Below are 23,085 nucleotides of genomic sequence, written 5' to 3' on the forward strand. Positions count from 1 at the left end.
AGACCCTTCTTCTGAAGAAGGGTCTAGGCCCGAAACGTCAGCCTTCCTGCTCCTCTGATGCTGCTTGGCCTGCTGTGTTCATCCAGCTCTACACCTTGTTATCCTAGGTACAGTCAGTACCTCGTTTGTTCCGAAAAGCCAAAGGGATGCTCTCTGATATGATTTGCTAGCCTTTGGGATGTAAGGTCTACATACTCCAGCACTGAAATTCTTGTACTACCTTACTCATTTGTACCATAGGCAGAAAGACTTTCTTGGTATGAAAGCAGCATCCTGTAACTGGCGAGCACCATTCATGTAGCTACTGCATAGTAGCAGTGTGAAACAGGGAGTTCACATGTTGCTCAAACATTTGAACTGGAGTAATCTGAGGTGACTTGGGAAGTTAAAAATGATAGCCTTAGCCCTGTTCATGATTTTGCACGTTATATAGCAAGAAATTATCTGATCAGGGGAGCCATTATCTCGCAGAATGGCTCTGATGCACACCGTTTCAGCATTTAGCTTGCATGGTGAACAAATGGCTTGAGACCTATTTCTGACGTTGCCAATAAGGCCAATCCTACAGCGTGTGGATTTGTGGGAATCACAATGTGTACAATGACCTATGAAGGTGAGCTTATGGTAGAAATTAATAGAGGAGGCCCTGGCCAATTTCTCAATGAGGATGTCTAGGTAAGGGAGCTCATCTGACTGCTCCATTTCAAAGGTGACTTTGAGTGCAAGGTGAAATTCATTAATATACATAAGGAAATTCTTACATGCAGCTGCAGATTCAAATATAGCAAATGTATCATCGGGTTTTCAGAATATGTAAGCGGTAGGGAGTTAGATGTAAATTGCAAATCAAAGACACAGTTCTCATGGAACCCAGCAAAGATATTTGTGAAGTTGGTCTTAGCAGGGATCCCATGACAACATCATCGAATTGGCTGAACATGGGTATTTTTAAAATTAAACAAAACCAAATGCATAAATTCAACAAATACCAATTCTTGAAAAGGTGCCAGGTCTCAATCATCATGGTATACTACAGCAGTGCAGATTTCTATGGATTCTTTGAGTGGTGGGTTGGTGAACAGGCTAGCAATGTCAATTAAACTTGCAGACACCGTTTGGAGGAACTGTCTTACAAGGAGAGTTTGAGTAGGTTGTACTTATATTCAGTGGAGTTTAGAAGAATGAGGCATTCTTATTGAAACATACAAGATTCTTAAGAGGCTTGACAGGGTAGCTTTGAGAGGCTGTTTTCTCATGTAGCACAACCCAGGATCAGAGGGCACAATTTCAGAGTAAAGGTTTGCACATTGAAGACAGAGATGAGGTGGAATTTCTTCTCTCAGAAAGTAATGAATCTGTCGAACATTTTTCCACAGAGTGATATTGCGACGGGCTTAGATTTTTGATCTTTAAGGGAATCGAGGATTAAGGGGAAATGGCAGGAAAGTGGAGTTGATGATTATCAGAGTAGCCATGATGTCATTGAATGGGGAAACAGACTCAATGCGCTGAATGGCCTATTTCTATTCCTATGTCTTATGGCTTTATAATGTGTCTTGGGCAACAAGGTGTGCATGAACAATGTCAGCTGCGAAGACAAACTATGTCATATATATCGCTTGGCAGTTTGTTCTCTTACGCAAATTCTGATAGCAATTTGTTAACTTGTTTTCGAGTTAGCCTGTTCAGTTATGCTGAGAACAGGCCCAATGGATACAAATGTGGGCTTGCCATTAAGAATTCTGGAAACACATGTTCCTAAGGACATGTGTTTATAGTAACTCAATGAGCAATCTGTTCAAATTCATCTCCCACCGCCCATCCTATCGTGGGTCTCCATCACACTTTAGCATTATCAATACATTTGGACATCAAAACTGCAACAACATGGATTTAATTCACTCTTGAGAAATTCAAAAGAAATTAAACCTTTCCTTAACTTGTTGCTCCAATTTCCTCCCACAGTCCAAGAATATACAGGTTAAATGGATTGGCCATGCTAAGTTACCCATAGTGTCCAGGGGTGTGCAGGCTAGGTAGATCAGCCATGGGAAATGCAGGGATGTTGGGATAGGGTGCGGGTGTAGGTCTGAGTGGGATGCTTTTGGGAGGGTCAGTGTGGACTCGATGGGCTGAATGGCCTGCTTCCACACTGTTGGGATTCTATAGAGTTACCTGTAAATTGAATTATGTTGTTAAGCAATTTTTAAGCACCAGCTTGTTGCTTTTTAAGTATTTGGTGACCAAGTCACCATGTACAGCAATAATAACTTACATTTATCTAGCAATTTTAATGTAGTCACTCATGCCAAAAAGCATGATCAATAAAGTAAATTCTGACTGCACACTACAGATTCAGGACAAGTGACCAATAACTCGTTCAAATGGAAATGGGTTTGAGAAACAGAGAGAGCTCAAAGAGATGGTGTTAAAGAAGGAGCGATTCCCAGAGTTTCAGCTCAAACACCTGAAGACATAGCTGCCAATAGTGAAAAGATTATTGAATTTGCAAATGCTAAAGGTGCCGGAACTAGAGAAATGCAGAGAACCTGAAGGCCTGGAGATACAGAGTGGCTAGACAATGGAGGGAGTTCAAAACCAGGATGAGCATTTTTAAAATTGAGGCATTGTCAGAGCAGCAGCCTGTGTAAATGAACAAGCACAAACATGAAGGGTGAATGAGACATTGATGAGACATAAGGGCACGACTCTCCAGCTGGAGTCATATACTTTTGTATTGTTTATTATCTACACAGACATATTGGGCGCTAATAAGTTCAACAAATAAATAAACGGAAACAATTCCTACTATATCTCAGCAAATCAACTGAGGTGGCCTTAAGTTGATTTCCTTTACATACCTTTCTCTTGCACTGATTGAGGAAATGGAGTAAGTCTTTCTGCCAAATGACATTTATTTTCCAATCAAGACACTAGTCATTCATTTCACTTAAGCACATGGGCAGAATGGTTTCTGTCTTTATCTATGAAGCACTAGGTCAAGGGATAACATGAACAAGGGATAAATCTGGTTTCCCCATCCCACTGCCCAATCACAGCACTTGAATGCTTCCAAAGTTTCATCTCCCTCCAGTGAGGTAGCCAGAAGACCATGAAAGTTGTAAACACCACTTTTGTGAAGGCTTCAATCCTGAACTTGTCTTCTACTGGCTTACACATGTCTCTCTATTCCGCATGCATGTGTGCATTCAAATCAGCTCTGAAGTAAGTTTTTAAAATCTCTTTTAATATCATATATAACCTGTTTGTCGGAGAAATGCAACAGTAGGCTGGCCTGTTGTAGTCACAAGATCTCTGCCTCTGCTGGAAGTGGGCAGTCTTAGGGAGCCATTAAATACATACCACCTTCAACGTGGTGTCAGAACAGCGCAGCTGGAACATGTGGATTTTCCAAGGTGTAAATGAGCCAGCCATTGTGGGATACAGCAAGGAGTATACAGCCGAAATATATGGATTTTCAGAGGTTAAGAGAGTCAGCTACAGGAAGGAACTGTAAGGAAGAAGTTTTTAAAAAACTCAGCAGCCTGCAACACTGAGTCAAAATGGCTGCGCATTTGGCGTTCGCTGTTGGTTGGATCACATGGAATTCAGGGAGAACGATCCATTTGGATACAAAATTGGCTAGAAAGTAGGAGACAGAGGATGATGGTGGAGGGCTGCTTTTCAGACTGGGGGACGGTGACCAGCGGTGTGCCACAAGGTTCGGTGCTGGGTTCACTGCTTATTGTCATTTATTTAAATGATTTGGACGTGAATATAGCAGGCATGGTTAGTATGTTTGCAGATAACACCAAAATTGGAGGTGTAGTAGACAGCGAAGAACTTTACCTCGGAGTACAACAGGACCTTGATCAGATGGGCCAATGAGCTCAGGAGTAGCAGATGGAGTTTAATTTAGATAAATGTGAGGTGTTGCATTTGGTAAGACAAATCAGGGCAGGACTTATACACTTAACATTTAGGTCCTGGGAAGTGTTGATGAACAAAGAGACCTTCGAGTGCAGATTCATAGTTCCTTGAAAGTGGAGTTGCAGGTAGGCAGAATCGTGAAAAAGACATTTGGTACACTTGCCTTTATTGGTCAGTGCATTGAGTATAGGAGCTAGGAGGTCACGTTGCAGCTGTACAGGACACTGGTTAGACCACTTTTGGAACACTGCATTCAATTCTGGTCTCCCTGCTATAGGAAGAATGTTGTGAAACTTGAAAGGGTTCAGAAAAGATTGATGAGGATGTTGTCAAAGTTGGAGGGTTTGAGCTACAGAGAGAGGCTGAATAGATTGTGGTTATTTTTCCTGAAGCATCAGAGGCTGAGGGGTGAACTTATAGAAGTTTACAAAATCATGACAGCAATGGATTGGATGAATAGTCAAGGTTTTTTCCCCAACGTAGGGGCGTCCAAAACTACAGCGCATACGTTTAAGATGAGAGGAGAAAGATTTAAAAGGGACCTGAGGGGCAACGTTGTCACGCAGAGGGTGGTGTGTGTATGGAATGAGCTGCCAGAGCTGTGGAGGTGGGTACAATTACAACATTTAAAAGGCATTTGGATGGGTAAAGAATAGGAAAGGTTTAGAAGGATCTGGGCCAAATGCTGGCAAATGGGACTAGATTAATTTAGGATATCTGGTGGACATGGACGAAGTGGACTAAAGGGTCTGTTTCCATGCTGTACATCTCTATTACTCTATATGAGTCGGAATTAGAACTTTTTTCTGCTCTTGGGGGCAAACCTATGAAACTGCAATAGCATGAATAAAAACTTGAACATACAAGCCTTGCTGAGGAAATGTGCTGAGGAAATAGTGCTACAAGTTATGTTGCAATTTAGCCTGCACTGAAACTCAAAAGTCAGGCAGGAGAGACTTTGCAGGGTTTGAAGGTATGCTTTGAACTTCATATGAGTAATCAAGAAAGTGAGAATACGTTAAACTGGATTAGCAGCATTGTAATAGTGAGAAAACCCAGAAAAAAAGTATGCAAAGATCTAAAGGACATCAATAAAGCTTTGAAACGATCTTGCTATCCCATTTATAGGGCGGCACAGTGGCACAGTGGCACAGTGGTTAGCACTGCTGCCTCACAGCGCCAGGGACCCGGGTTTGATTCCAGCCTCGGGCCACTGTCTGTGTGGAGTTTGCACATTCTCCCCGGGTCTGCGTGGGTTTCCTCCGGGTGCTCCGGTTTCCTCCCACAGTCCAAAGGTGTGCAGGTTAGGTGGATTGGCCATGCTAAAATTGCCCGTAGTGTTCAGGGAGGTGTAGATTAGGTGGATGGGTCTGGGTGGGATGCTCTGAGGTTCAGTGTGAAGTTGTTGGGCCGAAGGGCCTGTTTCCACACTGTAGGGATTCTATGATGACAACTGTGGCAGAAAATTGCAATGCACAATGCAATCTGAAGGATGGTCGCTGGCAAGTGGAGCTGGATGAAAGTAGCTGTTTCCTAACTACTTTGTGAGTGCTATTCAGGAGTTACAGATGGCAGCACATGCCATTTAGCATGCTCCAAAAAAGTATCAATGTAGACAGTAAGAGATAGCCAATCGGTGATCTTCCCAGAGTAGAAGCCACTAATCAATGGTTTATTGGTCTATGGATGTGGAAGCACAACAGAAGACGTCATCACAGATAATTATCAGAATCTGGGTGTGACTGCGAGAGGGAGCTCACCAGATGAACCTGAAGTAGGACAAAAAGCATATGCCATTGAAGATGCCTGAAGTCAAGTTCAAAGGTCAGGTACTGGCAGCAAAAAGACTTTAGCTAGATCCTGATGTGATGAGAGCTGTAATAGAGATGCAGTGGCTAACAGCAGTGAAAGCGATGCAATGATTTGTTGGATTTATGTCCATTTAGCAATGTTTATGACTAATTTACCGTCACACTGTGAAGTAAGTGAAGCAAGCTCACTTCTAAGGACATACAATTGCATTGTGTCACAGATCAAGGAATAGGTTTCACGAGAATCAAACAAATAGTGTTGATAATGTGCACGTGTACTACCAGGAGAGATGCAAAATTCAAAGACTACTTATGCAATTCATGTGCAGAGACTGACAAAAGTGGAAATGCTAATTTTCTTTGTAACCAGGTATAATGGGAAATTTCTGAAAGTTCCATTTGCAAATAATGGTGCATACATTATTTGTTTTTATTATGAAAAGGGGAATGTTTGGAGAATTGCAATTGTACCCTTAGTATATCAGCTGGCTCACCTTCAATAATGACCTCTGCCTCTGCTGTGCCTTTGTTGGTAGTCTGTGGGAGTAATAGCTCAGAGTTCAGATACTTTACATCAAAGAATTGATATGTTTAGTGAATGCTAAGTCTACCAATGTTAGCATTTCTCTGCCTGTCAGTTAGTACACAGCAGTTATTAGGTAGCCCCCCCATTTCTCCATATCCAATATATTTAGTATATTGAATTTAATCAATTATTAATCTTCATGTTGGCAACTATTTCTAAATTCTTCTTAAGTTCTGAGATTGCTTCATCAAACCTTACTTTCACACTCCCCAATATGGCTATTTTATGTTGCGTGATGTTTCAATTTAGCTCACATTCATAAATTAGCAACGATAGCTGCCTTCACACTGTTCCTTCCAGCATTCTATCTGGCATATCTTCTCAGCCCAATGTCACCCTCCTCCCAACTTGTCCACAATTCTTCTCTTCCAACTAATTTCTTCTACATCTCTATGTTTCACACAGTCTCGTGAAGTAGGCTTTCAGGTGGATCATTGCCATTTTTTGGTGCAGCTTTATGTTTCCCAAAGTCCACTTTAGGTATTTGACCTTGCAATGAGTTTTCGACTAAATGTTCAACCTCACTGAAAATGCCTATTTCCACCTCTCTAACAGTCTTAGGAGCGGTCATCTCCCTCGGTGGTGCTGCCAATGATCCACATGAAAGGCTACTTCCCAAGATTGTGGGAAACGTAGAAAAGCAAAAGAAATTAGTTAGAAGAGAAAAACCATGTACAAGTTGGGAGGAGGGTGATGTGGTTGGCTGTATGGAGAGTCAACCTCTTGTCCTTAATTGGAAAGTAAAGGGGCAGCCACTTACTGGCTTAGGATTTGCATGTGGCCCTAATGTTGGGAAGTCCCATTTGCCATTAAAATCCCAGTCTGTATGACTGACTTATTTCTGAAAAAGCAGGGACAAGAAATGGTTCTTTTGCTGTAACCAGCTGAATCAAGTGAGAATGGAATCATTCTTTCTCGAGGCTGTTTTCATCATTCACAAGTCTGTCTTTCCAGAGGTGATACAGGTTGTAAATGGCAGATGGGAGAATCGCAGAATCACAGAATCATAGAAACTCGATCCTGTTGTCAATTCACTGAGTGCTATCTCCCAATCCACACATATTGTGTGATCACCAAAGGTTGCTAGTTCTTCTTTGCAGCTGTCATAGAACAGCCCCAAAATTTTTTATTGTCATTTGGTGGATTGTGAGCACAATTATTCAGAGCATCTATTGCAGTTTTGGTGAAAATAACATTTTAATCAAAAGAGGTGAAAAAAATGGAAATTATTTCAGCATTGTCCAGCCCATTATCAATTTCCTCTCTTCCTTTTGTGCCCCTTTTTGTGCCCCTTTTTTTTGTTACAGGCTTCCCTGCCTGTTGCAAGTGGCTGAATATTACTATGAGATAAATTGCAGGAATTGTTGGTTTCTGGTGAATAGCCAGGTTTATTTTACAGTCATTATAATAACAAGTACTGATTGCTTATTGCAGCTTTCAGTACAACAAAACAACACATTCACGCAACCCAGCTAACACTGTTCAATAATGAAACAGATGGCTCTGATGCGCACATTGCTCCTTTTCTATGAATAAATATTTGTTGGAAATTAAGTCTCCAGTTTCAATTTAATTTCTTCCACCAATTAAGCATACCTTACTGACGATATCGAAAGCTCTATCTTAACATTCATTAAAAATATTTAAATCTGCATTAATCACAATGAGAAGAAAGGACTGAAAATATATGTTCTAGTTTTGCTTGGTGTCTGAGATCTGGTAATCTGTATTGTTAATATCCAGAATTTCCAGTTTCTTTTTAAAAATCTGGCTTTCCAATTGTAAGTAACAGCAGTAATGTTTTCTAGAATGAGATTTTTCTAGTTCATAGGCCCCAGATTCTGTTGGATACAGTCAATGTCAAGGGTTGAGTTGACAAAAACCCATAAATAATTAACTGTACTTTGCAAATGTAGTCAAAATGATATCAAACACAGCTACAGATCAACACAGGGTCCACCTGACATCCAGGTGTGTGCAACTCCTGTCTTCAAATACAAACAGAAAATTCTGGGAAAAAGAAAACTGCAGTTTTGCCAACATCTGGAAAGAGAAAAGATGGATAAATGTTTCAGGTATGGGCACTGTCACTGAAAAGGTCTCTATCTGAAACATGACCTGGTACTTTTTCTTTAGAGAAGCTGAGTGACCCACTCTGTATTTCCAGCGGTTTCTGCTTTGAAGTTAGATTTCCAGCCTTTGCAGTCTTAGAGTTTTCTAATCTTAACCAGCCCTTCTCCACCTGCTGGGGGAAGCATGGCAGAAAATACTGTTGTATCAAAAAAGCATGGACCCTAGAAATCAGTGGCTGTTTCATCATAATCTCAGTGACAGTGCCAGGGGAGCTACAAGCTAGACAGATGTGCTGCGTGCAGGTTCTGCAAAGACATTTCCTAGTGGTTTATGGAAGGGTGAGCCACTCCAACCCATAAATGGCCTGTTGTTATGGGAAAGGATTGGGAGCAGGACCTGCCTATGCCCAGAATTCCCAGCTCCTAGGTTTTCAGCAGAATCCTGGTTCAATCACACTTGGCACCCCAACCTCTGGTGGCTGCGGACACTGAGATAGGATCAAATAGCGATTATGGTTTCATTTCCTATGGGATAAGAGAAGATATGATTAAAGTTTTAAAAGGATACCTCCTTTGCAAACAGTGCAGTTTGGAAAAGCCTGATATCCCAGCAGTATCAGTCTCGCTACAAAAACTGATGGTTGTTGGTTCAAGTGCTTCAAGATTTAACCACATAATCTGATGATTTAGTGTTCAGGTACTATATTGTTGGCAATTCAACTCTCCAATAGGAGGCTCAATGGAGTATGCTCTTCCTGTTCAGGTGACTATAAAAGACCCTGTAACACCACAGGAAGAAAACTTAGAAAACAGTTCTTAGCAGAACACCGAAGACAGATGTTCGATCTTGGAAGAAATCAAGGGACATGGAGAGTGGATAGAATGCTGGGAATCAATGACATCCAAACACATTTAATGGTCATTTATTTCATCTGCTGTTACTGGGATACTGCTGCAAACACATTAACTGTCTTAATAAGATCCGAAACAAAATGACTAACTTCAATATTATTTATTGGTTGAATATGGGGGGTTGTTAAATTTGGTTTATAAAGGTGACTCTTTACTTTTCTTCTAAATGGCACTTTGTGGCAGAGTTATTGGGTTTATGTCTAGAATTACCCACAAAACAATGGATTACAATCAATCTGGTATCAGAGAAAGGTACTGAGTTCAGCTGAAGCAATTCCAACAGGTAAGGTAGAGAGAAAGAAGCAAAGAGATTTAACCACGACCAGTCTTTCTGCAAAAGCATGTGTCTGAATAAAGGCAGCTCGATTTCTCCAGTGACTGATTGCAAATGTAATCTTTGTGATCTAATATTGAGCCATACAGACTTTGGCTGGACCCGGTTTGAGGCATGGCTCAGTGAAGTCTCTCCACAAAGGATGGCTTGCTTCTTTCTCACAGAAAAGGATGGTTGGAAAGTGGGAGGCCTTCAAAAATCAGAAGCAGGAGTTCAGAGATAGAGTGTTCCTGTTAGTGCGAAGGGCAAGGCTAGTAGGTGTAGGGAATGCTAGATGACTGGAAAAATTGAGGCTCTGGTCAAGGTAAAGAAGGAAGCAAATGTCAGGTATAGACAAATGGGACTGAGCAAATCCTTAGAGGATTACTTAAGGAAGAAATCAGGAGGGCGAAAAAGGGACAGGAGATAGCTTTGGCAAATAGGGTTAAGGAGAATCCGAAGAGATTCTACAAATACATTAAGGTCAAAAGAGTAACTAGGGACAGAATAGGGCCTCTTAAAGATCAACGAGGCTGTCTATGTGTGGAGCCACAGGAAATGAGTGAGATATTAAACAAATATTTTGTTTCAGCATTTACTGTGGAGAAGGACATGGAAGCTAGGGAACTTGGGAAAATAAATTGTGATGCCTTGAGAAGTGTCCATATTAAAGAAGCTGGAAGTCTTAAAACACATAAAGGTTGATAAATACCTGGGACCTGATCAGGTGTATCCCAGAACTTTGTAGAAAGCTAGGGAAGAGATTGCTGGGCCTTGCTACGATATTTGTATCATCAACAGACACAGGTGCGGTGCCAGAAGAGTTGGGGATGGCTAACGTGGTGCCATTATTTAAGAAAGGTGGTAAGGAAAAGCCAGGGAACTATAGATCAGTGAGCCTGACATCAATGGCAGGGGAAATTGTTGAGGGGATTCAGAGGAACAGGATTTATGTGCATTTGGAAAGGCAAGGACTGATTAGGGATAAAAACAGAAGTTGCTGGAAAAGCTTAGCAGGTCTGGCAGCATCCATTTTGGGTCCCAAAACGTTAACTCTGTTTTTAACTTCACAGATGCTGCCAGACCTGCTGAGCTTTTCCAGCAACTTCTGTTTTTGTTCCTGATTTACAGCATCCGCAGTTCTTTCGGTTTTTACTGATTAGGGATAGTAACCATGGTTTTGAGCAGGGTAAATTGGGTCTCACGAACATGATTAAATTTTTTGAAGAGGTGACAAAGAAAATTGATGAAGGCAGAGCAACAGACATTGTCTATATGAACTTCAGCAAGGCATTTGACAAGGTTTGGCATGGATAGTGAGCAAAGTTAGATCACATGCGATCCCGTGGGAGCTCACCAACTGGATACAAAATTAACTTGAAAGTAGGAGACAGAGGGTGGTGGTGGAGGACTTTTTCCTGGACTGGAGGCCTGGGACCAGCGGTGTTCTGCAAGCATAGAGGGATACGGGCCAAATGCTGGCAAATGGGAATTGGTCAGCTTGGGATGTCTGGTCAGCGTGGATGAGTTGGACCGAAGGGTCTGTTTCTGTGCTATGGCTCTCGCTGGGCTTTCAAGCAACATGCTGCTGGAAGAAAACCAGCACCTTTCATAATGAACTCGCAGGTTTTGGCAGAGAAGGTGGAGAAAACAGGAACTGAAAAGGAACAGCAATGAGATAACAAGGTGTAGAGCTGGATGAACACAGCAGGCCAAGCAGCATCAAAGGAGCAGGAAAGCTGACGTTTCGGGCCTAGACCCTTCTTCAGAAATGGGGGAGGGGAAGGGGGTTCTGAAATAAATAGGGATAGAGAGGGAGGCGGATAGAAGATGGATAGAGGAGAAGATAGGTGGAGAGGAAACAGACAGGTCAAAGAGGCAGGCATGGAGCCAGTAGAGGTGAGTGTAGGTGGGGAGTTAGGGAGGGGATAGGTCAGTCCAGGGAGAACGGACAGGTCAAGGGGACGGGATGAGGCTAGTAGGTAGGAGATGGGGGTGGGGCTTGAGGTAGGAGGAGAGGATAGATAAGAGGAAGGACAGGTTAGGGAGGCGGGGACAAGCTGGGCTGGTTTTGGGATGCGGTAGGGGGAGGGGAGATTTTGAAGCTTGTGAAGTCCACATTGATACCATTGGGCTGCAGGGTTCCCAAGTGGAATATGAGGTGCTGTTCCTGCAACCTTCGGGTGGCATCGTTGTGGCACTGCAGGAGGCCCAGGATGGACATGTCGTCTGAGGAATGGGAGGGGGAGTCGAAATGGTTCGCAACTGAGAGGTGCAGTCGTTTAGTGCAAACCGAGCGTAGGTGTTCCACAAAGCGGTCCCCAAGCCTCTGCTTGGTTTACCCGATGTAGAGGAGGCCACAACGGGAACAGTGGATACAATATACCACATTAGCAGATGTGCAGGTGAACATCTGCTTGATGTGGAAAGTCTTCTTGGGGCCTGGGATGGGGGTGAGGGGGGAGGTGTAGGGGCAGATGTAGCACTTCCTGCGGTTGCAGGGAAAAGTGCCGGGTGTGGTGGGGCTGGAGGGGAGTGTGGAGCGGACAAGGGATTCACAGAGAGAGTGGTCCCTCCGGAAAGCAGATAAGGGTGGGGAGGGAAAAATGTCTTTGGTGGTGGGGTCGGATTGCAGATAGCGGAAGTGTCGGAGGATGATGCGTTGGATCCGGAGGTTGGTGGGGTGGTACATGAGGATGAGTTTTGGTTGTTATTGTGGGGACGGGGTGTGAGGGATGAGTTGCAGGAAATGCGGGAGACACGGTCGAGGGCGTTCTCGACCACCGAGGGGGGGGAAGTTACGGTCCTTGAAAAATGAGGACATCTGAGATGTTCGGGAGTGGAATGCCTTATCCTGGGAGCAGATGCAGCGGAGGCGAAGGAATTGGGAATAGGGGATGGCATTTTTGCAGGAAGGTGGGTGGGAGGAGGTGTATTCTAGGTAGCTGTGGGAGTCGGTGGGCTTGAAAATGGATATCAGTTTCCAGGTGGTTGCCAGAGATGGAAACAGAGAGGTCCAGGAAGGAAAGAGAGGTGTCAGAGATGGTCCAGGTGAACTTAAGGTTGGGGTGGAAGATGTTGGTGAAGTGGATGAACTGTTCGAGCTCCTCATGGGAATCCAAGGAACAGCAATGGATACTTTTCTGTTGAGTAATAGGAATGAGCATTCACAAAATAAAATAATATAATTAATAAGTCGTAGTAAGTCTGGAAAGGAAGATTTCAATAGAAATGTCAAGCTTTATTGTTGGCATGTTGAAATGCTTGGAAATATGGACAGGCCATCAATTATATTGTTTGCTGCCACACCTAGGAGTACCAACTAATAACCTTCAAAGGTACAGCTGGGAAATTGCTGGGTGCAAACAGCAAGATTAATGTGAGACACAGTGGAAACATATGTTGCTATCAGCCCTGAAGGTACCAGTGGAGCTTCTCTGCTCAAAAGTTTTACTTCTCATCAGCAAGGGAAACCGCTTACTTTCTGTTCATTTGTACACAGAGTTATTTAAATCGATGAGATTTGAAGTGTGCTGTAAACAGCTAAAGCCTGAGGGGCGGGCTTACATAGAATTCAGGAAAAAGAGAAAGAATTTCAACAAAGACTTGATGAAGGTTAAATAAATGTTAAACGGAGCAGCCCCTTAAAGATAACATAGTGTGGAGCTGGAGGAACACAGCAGGCCAGGCAGCATCAGAGGAGCAGGAAAGCTGACGTTTCGGGTCGGGACCCTTCTTCAGATTTGATGCTGCCTGGCCTGCTGTGTTCCTCCAGCTCCGCACTGTGTTATCTCTGACTCCAGCATCAGCAGTTCTAACTATCTCTGAGCCCCTTAAAGAACTGGCCAATGTTCAAAATATAAAGGAAGACTCTGTCACCTTAAAATAATCTCATTTTTCAACCTGTGATAATCAAGCAGAGGAGCATTCTATTCTTGATCATACAGCCAATATATTTAAAAACCACAAACAGCGCTTAAATAAATATATTATTGATGAAACAAAGCAACATGCCAACTGTGGTCCACTTCAGAATCAGGAATTTGTGGGTTAAAGCTCGTATTTGAGATCAAAACTAGCCTTTTTTTAAATTCAGTCATGTTATCTGAGCATTGCAGGCCAGGCCAGCATTTATTGCCCATCCCCAATTGTCCCAGATGGTAGTTAAGAGTCAACCTGCCATCTTTACCTCAAGTCACATGAAGGCCAGACCAGATAAGAACAGCAAATTTCCTTCCCTACAGGGGATTAGTGAACCAGATGGGTTTTCCCCAACAATCAGCAATGATTTCATGGTCACCATTAACCTCTTAATTCCAGGCATTTATTGGAATCAATTTCCACCATTTGCCATAGCAGGATTCGAACCTATGCCCCCAGAATATTACCTGGGTCTCTGGATTAATAGTCCCATGATAATACCACTAGGCCATCACCTCCCCATAGGCTGGCACGTTGGACAAAATTTTACCCGTCAGCCTCCAACTTGCTTTCAGAGAGCTTTGTAAAACTAGATGGCCAGGCAAAGGGGTGAAATGTTGTCCAATGTGTCAGTCTGGTTTAGATGCTTTTATCTCAAATAGGAGCTATTACCTTCCCTCTTCTGCTGGTATTTGACTAATGGCAGGAGCGTCTGGATTTCACACTGGCAGTCTCACTGTGGGATTGCAGCAGGCTATTCTTCCTGTTGGGCAGCCTGTGTCCAATGGACACTTCCCAAATTTAAATGGATACACTACTTGCTCTCAAGCTCCTTTGCCAGGGCCTGCCTGACTAGCCTTGGCAAGAACGCTGCACATTGTTCAGTTAAACCCTGTTGTTGCTGTCCCTCAATGGGGCCTGTATGCAGTACCAGTAGTGGCCACAGCTCTCAGTGGCACTGGAACTGGAGTTCACCTTCCTGGTGACCAGAAGTAGCTGGAGGTGGGATAAATGTCTTGTGGGGGTGGAGGTCAAGACCTCAGGCTGTTAAGAGCACCCAAAATCCAGCAACGGCTACCTGGACCACGAGAAGAGACGGTTTTACATCCCAAGTCTTCAGCCAGTGGATGGGGTCACTGTAAAACCCAGCCCATCAGTGCAGTGCCCAGGGGGCTGCTGCAATATCTTTCAGCTGAAATGTTAAACTGTGCCACATCTGCCTATTTCAGTAATTCATCGCAATGTTAAACATCCCGGGTGTGCAAATTAGCTGCCGTGTTTGGCGACAAAAACAATCACTCCAGTGCCAAAGCAATGCATTGCACACATTTGGACCACTTCTGAGAGACATGATAAGCAATTAAAATAAGTGGGTCTCTCTTGCACGCATAGTTACCTCCACAAGTAAAAGTGACCATTTTTGACAGGGTCAGCATCATAACGATAACCTCACATGAGCTGTCACACAGCTATAATATATTTCTGACATGTGTAGGCTTTCAACTGAAAAGAAAATCTGAATTTAAATCAGCCCCTTTCTGGTACTATTACCTTGTATTAATGCAAGGAAGTCAGTAGGATATCACAGAATGAACATACAGGAGCAAACATTTTCGTCTTTGTGTATTAGTAGGAAACATAATGTAGGCCATGACTTATTTGATGAGGTTAGTCAGTCTCTGTGTCTTCTGTTGTTGTCCTGCTGTCTGACAAAAACTGTTAGCAGGAAAGACAGGGGAAGAGCCAATTTCTGCTATTCCTGTTCTTTGCTTGCAAAGGAATGAAAGAATATCACCAAAGATAAGGTCACTAATTTAGTAAATAAAACAGTTATACTTGTTAAATAAATGCTTGCTAATTGTTTATAAATACACTACTGCAGGATTGTATCAAAGATTACTTTATGATGAAATCTGACAGTGGGTTGGGGGAGAAGGAGGTAAGGATTAATACAGAAACCAAAAGTACATCCTGAACATTCATTCAGGACAGGGGCTAGGGATAAGCACGGTAACTTTAACCAGTGGTACATTTAGAAAGGCCACAACTACACTTTCTTATTAACTTAACGCTTGCTGATGGTCCTAATTTCATCTGGTTCTCACAGCCAACCTTGATCTGCCTTAATTCTCATTGATAGTCTCCAGCCACCTCCATTCTCGCTGACAACCCTGACCAGACTCCCCGACTAGACTTCCACTCAGCTCAATATTCAATGTAGTGATCATTTAAGAATCAGGCCAAGTGACATAATTTTTTTTGCGGTTGGGTGGGGGAGAAACGGAACGAAATAGACTCCATGATTTTTAATCCAAGTAGCTCCTGGTTACACAATTATTTATCACACAACTATTTTCCAATGACAGCAAGAGAGAAGCCCCATATAAAACAATTGTATCCAATTCAATTAGCCACTGAATCCTCATTGAGCATCTGTTTTGGGCATAATCTACTTCAAAGACAGAGATCCTTACAAGAATGTTCTGCATTGCCTGGATATCTTAATAGTTGTGTAGCAAACACTGACATGGGTATTAATAGATAACATGGATTCTTCATTTTCAGAGCATAGATTTTCTCCCTAAAACTTTCTACATGAATTTACTTCCATCATATTGTTAGCAGCTCCAGATGCCTAATTTTAAAATGGCTTGTCCACACCTGGGATTTTCGTCTTTCATTTCACTAACAGGACCTCTGGCTATTACTTCCAATCATTAGGAATGTCTTGTCATTAACACACTGATTTTTCAGTAAGTCATTGTGATGCATTACCCTGTCACAAAGCAAGGAAGCATCTAGGGTTCAGTACATCAGTCTCAGCCACGGCAACATTAGTAATGCGAGAATCAACCTCAGCACTTTAAGATAAAAGAATGCATAAAATAAGCAGAGATAGTAGGAACTGCAGATGCTTTCCTGCTCCTCTGATGCTGCTTGGCCTGCTGTGTTCATCCAGCTCTACACCTTGTTATCGCATAAAATAAGCAATCAGGATTATTCTAGTAATTGCTGAAAAAGACACATTTTGTCAAAGTCTACTATTTTGCACTCATCAGGACAATTTGCAGGTACCAATTTAAAAGGAATACCAACATTTATACTGCATGATAGGAGAGTGCAGATTCCTTCATGAGTTTACTCTGATTGTTAGAGGCATTGACATGGAAAATGCACAGTTAATGATAACTGACAGTTAATGGTCAAATTATGTTCAAATTTTAAACCAGATGGGTTAAGGCTGATTGGTCAAGACCTTGCCCTGAGAAATGAACCAGAGAATGACTATTCACCTACTTTCATAGAATCATACAGTACAGAAGAGGCCTTTCGGCCCATCAAATCTGCACTAATTTTGTTGAGTTGAAACAGACACGTTGTGCGTGTAGAACATAGAACATAGAACATTACAGCGCAGTACAGGCCCTTCGGCCCTCGATGTTGCGCTGACCTGTGAAACCAATCTGAAGCTCATCTAACCTAAACTATTATCATCCAAATGTTTATCCAATGACCATTTAAATGCCCTTAAAGTTGGCGAGTCTACTACTTTTGCAGGCAACCTACCTCTGACATCTGTCCTATATCTATCACCCCTCAATTTAAAGCTATGTCCCCTTGTGCTAGCCATCACCATCTGAGGAAAAAGGGTCCCACTGTCCACCCTATCTAATCCTCTGATCATCTTGTATGTCTCTATCAAGTCACCTCTTAACCTTCTTCTCTCTAACGAAAACAGCCTCAAGACCCTCAGCCTTTCTTGTATGCCTCTACAAGACCAAATGACTATTGTTTAGTGATTCCAAAATTGGGCAAACTTTGTTAAATAATCCTGAGAATGCAAAGAAATAATGTGTAATAGTGAGACACGTACACAGTGAGGCAACTTGTCAGTTGTGAAAGCTATGTACATTAATACACAAGGCCCTATTATTTGCAGATGTCAAGAACATGTGTACACACTGTCCATTTCAACTCATTAAAACAGTTGAAAGCTATTCCCTAGTTACTTCTTCAGGAAAATGCTTGGCCAATCAGAATCAACCAGCCAGGTTTAAAATTTTAACAAAGTTTGGCAGTAAACTGTCAACCTTCATTAACTGGTGCATTTTCATTGACAATGTCTCAATCACAGTCCACTTGCCAACCAATCAATGTCTTCTGCTATACAATTTACATGCATTTGTTTCCCTTTACTTTCCCTTTATCTTTGTCCTAATACATGTAAGATAAAAATTTTCAAAAAATGCTTCTTTATTCAGCAATACGCAAAGTCTGTACTACCAAATGACAACTTGTTATTTTTATCCATTGACAACATCAGAAAATGACATTCGAGAAAAGCCTGAAGAAATAATGAGTGCAGAATATTACAGAACCATTCAATTAGAATGTTCCAGGGTTGAATAATACTGGCCAACTGTATGGAAAAATATTATTTTCTAAGCAAATGCAAAAAGTCTGAGAAAGCAGAATGCAACAGGGATCAACAGTTGAAGTTTTGGCTGATTTCTGGTACTATGTTGTTTTCAAACAGCTTTATTATCAGGTACTTAGCAGCCTTTAAGCAAAGTAACATACCTACTTTTGCAAAGAGGCACAGTACTAATAGTCTGAAGAAAAGCAGGAATTCATCCCTATGTCCTGGTCAAAGATTATCACTCAACTAATTCCAAATAACAGATTATCTGGTTATTATTACACGGCTATTTATGGTAGGTTGTTCCATGCAATTCAACTGCCATGATCCCAAAATTACAATAGTGACAGCACTTAAAAAGTAATTTATTGGCTGTGAAGTAACTTGTGACATCAAAAGATGGAGAAAGATGCAAAATAAAGGCAAGTCTTTCTTTCTTTCTGGATTTGTTTGCATCATGTAAATTTCGGAATTCCATTCTTTTGTCCTAGAACATCAATACATTTTAAATTAACCGTCCAAAGATGTGCAGGTTCAGTGGATTGGCCATGGGAAATGCAGGGTTACAGGGAAAGGGTGGGAGGTATGGGTCTGGGTGGGATGCTCTTCAGAGGGACAGTGTAAACTCAATGGGCCAAATGGCCTGCTTCCACACTGTAGGGATTCCAAGATTCAATATCTTAAAAGGAACATTTGCTTTATTTGAAAATATTTTCAAAGGTCAAGAAAGCCTTTAAGTAATTGGGTTTGCAGGTTTTTATGATTTTAGCTATTTTGTGTTCTGAAATGGGCCATAACAATCTTTTTTAATAACTACCAGGAGACTGCTCTAATTATATTTTTCTAAATCGTATTATTGTAGGATTTTGTTTCTGTAATTCCTGATTTACCATCAACAGTTCTTTTTTGAGCTGTTTGCAAGTGCTAATCTTAGAGATTATTATCTTCACTTTGCTGTAGTGATTATAATGAGGTCGGCCAGGTGGACCTCATAGAACAGGTCCCCAATTGGGGCTGTTAATCTGGTCCAATCAGGGAGCCCTGGCTGACAGATAAAAACAGGAGTGTCAAAGGTTCTGTTCACTCTGAGATCTGGCTTTGAGGAAGCTGGATCAGTGTCAAGTGTAAATAAAGGATGACTTGGTGACAGGATAACAGCCTCTGTGGAGTTATTTCATTGAAATTTGAGAGGACGGGATGAGAAAGGTGATTACATATCATGAACTTAATGCTGAGGAAATAGAATGCCACACTTGTAAGAGTTAATTTTCAGTGCCAGAGAGGTTGGTTGATCATCAAGAATTTTTAACAAGTTATTAAAAGAATACTTACAGTTGTAATGACAGCACTCAATATTCTCAGACAAATTCAATGATAATTCATGGGAAAATAGCGCAGAACATCTTAAGCAAAAAAGGAGGCATATAGTTGAGATACCATTTTTGCAAAACTAATGTTAAAGTTGCACAACTCTCTCAACAACTTTTAGTTATTTACATTCAATGACATACAATGAAATATCCTTCACCTGACATTACTGCGTCATTTACTCATAAATAACAAAAAGTGCCAATAGCTTTGCTATTAATTTAGCAGTTAATTCTGGTCCTTGCTTATCCTTTGACAGAAATAATCTAGAGGATCTGGAAATTGAATCAGATGGTTACACTTGAGTGAGTTTTTTTTGGACTTGTAACAAATGTCAGCTCACCTGCTCAAATGGGTAGAAATTATTCCATGCAAATTATAGACAAATGAGACACGATGAACTGACACCTTGAGCAAAGTCCTAAAATAAAAAGGTCAAAAATGCTTAAGCAACATGACAATTCAGGCATGTGTTAATCTACAAAATTGAACATTTAATTAGATATTGAATTTGAGCACCCATTTAATATCAAGCCTCAGGGGATTAAAGTGAAGATTAATCCAATTAATTTTTGCTATTGAAAGTGTATTATAATTTTAAACTAAAACTTATTAAAAATGGTAAGCTGTAAAGAAAGGGAATTTCACAGATGGCAAGCTGACCTGATTTGAATACAACTGTGGATCTTTAAGCCTTGGAATTAAGGGACAAGAGAAATGATCTTATGCAGCTGTATGTAATTGTAGGTGACACAGAAAAAGTTATTCTGAGCACTACAGCAAGGCATGTTGGTAAACAAACAGACTAAAACTGATGAAAGTAAAGTTAGAATGATGTGTAATGGGCTTTATGCAAAGATTGTTAAAACACTTTGAATGGTTTTTCTTGTATAAGTGTTATGGATCAGACCAAACTCCCTTCAAATATATCAAGGAGACAGACTAGACCCTAACCTATATCTTATTTAAAGGCAAGTATAAGGTGCTGTGTTCCAGATATAATTTGACTGGTCACACTACTCAGCTTTAAGTAAAACAAACTTTATCAAGAGTTAAAATACAAACAATAGAAAGAAGAATTGGTATAACTTTAATTCTATTGACAACTTAACAGAATAATAGATGATTTAAATACTAAACAGCAACTATTCCAATTTAGTAACATCCCATAAACACACCCTTGGCAAAGGCAAATTCAGTAAAATAGTAAATAAAAACCGAAAGAACTGCAGATGCTATAAACAGAAACAAACAGAAGTTGCTGGAAAAGCTCATCAGGTCTGGCTGCATCTGTGAAGAGAAATCAGAGTGAGCATTTTGGGTCCAGTGACCCTTCCTCAGAAGGATTTTGCTGTAGCAGAAAGCGATATATAGCAGCTTCACAACCAACTTCGAAACCCCAACAACTGAAGAACTGGTTCTATGGGAGCCTGACTCCATCCATTTATGCTGCTTCTATTGTTCTAACTTTAAAAAAAAACCTCAGGGCCTCACAAGCTGTTTACTCTATTGGCTTGAAAGAGATAGCTTTTCCCCATTGTCTCAACCTCTCTTCATTAAAAAAAAGGATAAAATATACCTCTTAAAGCCATAGTATCATCACAAAAGCAAATCTCAGGAATGGGATGGCGTGGGGAGGACTCTCTTATACTCACTTAAGTGATCATTGGCCTTCATTTATGATGCATCAAAACTGGAAATATAAAGAGATAACAAGGTGTAGAGCTGGATGAACACAGCAGGCCAAGCAGCATCAGAGGAGCAGGAAGGCTGACGTTTCGGGCCTAGACCCTTCTTCAGAAACTCATCCATTTAACTTACTTTAATTCTGTTATCCTCATGTATTTATCTAGACGACTCTTAAATGCACCTGTGCCAAGTGCCTCAACCATTTGGTGTGGTAGTGAGTTCCACATTCCCACTACTCTGAGCCGAGGAGTTTCTCCTGAATTCCTTATTGCCTTCATTGGTAACTATTTTACATTTATAGCTTCTGGATTTGGAATCGTCTGCAAATGAAAACTGCTACTTCTACACCTATCGGACCCCTTCTTCATTTTGAAGAACTGTACAGGTTACCTCTCAGACTTCGCACATCTCAAGAGTAGAGTTCTAACCTCTTTAAGTTTCCCTTGATAGTTCTACCCTCAGAGTTCAGTTGTCACTCTTGCAACTCTTTCTGGCACTTTTGACACTTTCCTATTTTTGAACCAGATTCCTTCGGAAATGAATGCTGAGCCTTGAATATCATCACAGAGGCTGGAAACAGAAATTGTGTTTTCAGGTCAGAATCCTGTCTCTGACGGGAAATTAATTAAAGTTCAGATTCTCACAGGGATGATCCCTTATGGGAACAGGTTTCCTGTGCACTTATAGCTGTTGGGGCTGAGAACAAAGGCAGGAAGGATGAAGTGCGGGGCTCATTTTGATGATGCATGGCAGCCATTGCACAGACTGCTAGTTGTCCTAAGATCTGTGTTTTATGTTAACGCATTTCATTGCACCAAACAGAGGTAAGATGTCGCAAGGAGCCAGAGACCTGGCACGGGGAGCAGGGCCATGAACCATGAGCCATGTGCCTCTCCCCCACCCATTCCAATACCTCATCCCCTCTTCCCTCCTGCTCCATCCTTACAGAGTTATCCCCTTTCCAGGGCTCACAGTCCTCAATCTTCACAGCTCACTGGAGGGTCAGGTTATGAACACTGCAGCAGACTACTGCAATGACCAAAAACAAAGAATGCAGGATTGAAAAGTCCCATCCAACTGGTCCAAGTGCCAGCCCTATACGTACAGTAGCCCGAATTTCTGTTCAATGATTGCCCTGCTTACCAAGGATCCGTCCACCTCTGCCTTAATATAGTCAAAGACCATGCTTTCTCCACCTTTTCAGTAAAAGAGTTCCAATGACGCGCAATCCTCTGTCAGAAAAAAAATTCTCCTTACTTCTACCTTAAATAGTGGATCCCTTATTTTTAAACAGTGACCCTAATTCTTGAATCTTTCACAAGAATGGATGTCCATTCCAATTCCACTGTCTGAATCTTTTATGTTTCAATGCAGTCACCTTAAACTTCAATGGATAAAAGCCTAACTTGTCCGATCTTTCTTATAAGACAACTTGGCTATTTCAAGTATTAATCTGGTAATCTTGTATAGTCTGATTCCAATGCATTCACATTCTTCTTTAACTAAGGATACCAACACTGAACACAATAGATCAGTTGTGGTCTAAACAATATACAGTACAGCTGAAGCATAACCTTTCTCCCTTTGTATTCAGTTCCCTTTGTGATAAAAATTATATTCTGTTGGCTTTCCTGATTACTTGCTGTACCTACATACTAACCTTTTGTTATTCATGCACTAAGACAAATACATCTGTCTGCACCCTGTCACCAGTTGAATAATGTGTTTTCTAATTCTTCCTGACAAAATGTACATTTTCAATCTAACCTACCCATATCCCCTTGCAGCCTCCTTACATCACCTTCACAACTTACCTTCTTACTTAGCAGCAAAGATAGCAACCAAACCTTTGGTCCCTTCATCCAAGTCACTTTTATGGATTATAAATAGTTCAAGCCCAAGCACTGATCTTTGTGGAACACCACTTGTCATGTCTTGTCAACCAGTACATTTTTATCAGAGATAGTACGAACTGCAGATGCTGGAGAATCTGAGATAACAAGGTGTAGAGCTGGATGAACACAGCAGGCCAAGCAGCATCATAGGTCTAGGCCCAAAACGTC

General features: G+C 41.5%; 1 protein-coding gene across 1 annotated transcript in view; it reads right to left on the bottom strand.

The window, feature by feature from the left end:
* Positions 1-23,085, bottom strand: part of ptprn2 (protein tyrosine phosphatase receptor type N2) — a 684,474-nt gene that overhangs the window by 441,189 nt on the left and 220,200 nt on the right. The gene's annotated exons all lie outside the window — the stretch shown is intronic.

The sequence above is a fragment of the Rhincodon typus genome, chromosome 2 (genome assembly GCF_021869965.1).
Source record: "Rhincodon typus isolate 14 chromosome 2, sRhiTyp1.1, whole genome shotgun sequence".
In the NCBI taxonomy this organism is placed as follows: domain Eukaryota; kingdom Metazoa; phylum Chordata; class Chondrichthyes; order Orectolobiformes; family Rhincodontidae; genus Rhincodon; species Rhincodon typus.